This window comes from Lampetra fluviatilis, chromosome 28, assembly GCF_964198595.1.
Source record: "Lampetra fluviatilis chromosome 28, kcLamFluv1.1, whole genome shotgun sequence".
Taxonomy (NCBI): domain Eukaryota; kingdom Metazoa; phylum Chordata; class Hyperoartia; order Petromyzontiformes; family Petromyzontidae; genus Lampetra; species Lampetra fluviatilis.
This window is the reverse complement of record NC_136302.1, coordinates 8540087-8541900: the sequence shown is the minus strand read 5'-3', so window position 1 is coordinate 8541900 and position 1814 is coordinate 8540087.

Sequence of the window (1814 nt, the reverse complement as noted above, 5' to 3'; positions counted from 1 at the left end):
TTCTTGTGGCTCTGTCACTATTTTTTTTAAACGTTGACACTACTGCAAAATCTAGGTTTTTTGTTTAAATACCCCAGTGCTTCTGAAGACGGGTGCAAGATTGTCCATTTTAAACGCCGCCATGATTTGCAAACCCAATTTGCCTTGGACCAGCTTTTAATTCGATTTTGAAAATGGGGCAAACGACGTTATAAACGCCGAGCCTCTTCGAAGCAGCTGTTCTCAAGCGGATTTAGCCATAGCCCACGAATGGACATTGAATTAATAAGTTGGCGTAACATTGCTCTCTTTGTATATAGATTTGGTCATTTAATTGAGATTATTTGTTAATTCTTTTGAGGGAGCGCCAAAGCGGTTGGTGTACTGCACTTCTGCAGTGACCCGAGTTTGGTTCCCCAGCTTGGCTAGCACCACCAAAACCACCTTCACTAATCCACACTGACCAGGGTGGTGAAGTATGGTCGGCCAATGCCTATCGACCAGGTGGTGGGGGGGGGGGGGATATGTTGATCCTGTAGGGCTTGACAAAAGGGATTTCCACGATTGCTTTATTTCAATGTGATAATTAAATTTGCTCCAAACATTGGCACGAGTGTTTTTATAACTGGTCAAGTGGTTTCCACAGCCCCTTTTGTCAATCCACTGCTGGATGAGGGCCTCCTTGTGCTGTGGGGGTCATTTAACCAATACTTCATCCTTAACTTAGTGATATATTGTAACCATTGGTCCTAATCAAGTGATAAGTGCCAAATTTGCTGGGGGTTTATTTGGCGCGCTTGTTTTTCCATTTTGCCTTGACAATTTACTTGGCCTGCATTTCAACATTATTCGGCTAATGTGTTTTTTAACACAATGTTGAGACTTGTTAACCTTTGCTGATTTTTACAGCCCTCTCCGCTCATTCATTTTTTTTGTTACTCCTTTTTTATTTCACATCATCCAGAGGTTACATCGGCATGCTGCCAGCCTTTTTAAGAGCTTGTGGGGGCCCAGTGGTCGTGTCTCATTAAGCTGTTGAGAAGCATCCTGCCAAATTAGTTTTTTTTTTCGTGTGTTGGCCTGGCCTGGAATCCTGCGGTTTTTAGCGTGTTGACCCCCCCCTCCCCACGTCCGTCCAAACCTAGGGGGTGGTGGGGGAAGATCGCCCGGGCAACTTGAACGCGCGCATCACGATCGACCTGACGTCATGCTCCTAGCACGAGCTCGATGACCGTCTAGAGACTTGAACATACCAAAAAAAACCCACCCCAAACATTAATCTGGATGTCCTCAATACCCTCCCCTTGAAAAGGGCCCAAGCTGTTGCCCGCCGAGGCACCCGATTGGTTGCTGAGCAAGGGGGCCCCACAGAACACTTAAGTGGCCACCAACAAGCGCCACACTTAAAGTTGCAGGCGATGACGTTAACAGCTTCTGGACTAGAGCGAGGGGGGTAATGCGAACTTGGGTTTGGGAGACTATTGGGAGGTAGTATCCGAAGCTTGGCGGCGCGTGCGAAGAGAACCGGGTTTGTGACCTGCAGTGTGTGGTGGTGGTGGTGGTGGTTGAGACAATGGTGAGTGATAGACTGAGTACTCAACCCAAGGGCGGATGAGAAACCAACGAGTGAAGTTTACGTTGCAAGAGAAGAACGATGCGGAGAGAATTGGCTGTTGCTTGGGGAGTGGGGGGTCGTCCGTTTGGCAACACATTTGTGGAGCAGCTGCACTCTGAAATGAGCAGTGCAAATAGGGCAGCGAAATGATCGCCCGTGCCGCCGTCATTTGCTGCATCGTAAACATTGCGAGTAAATATTGGCTGTTTGGCAGCTTGTA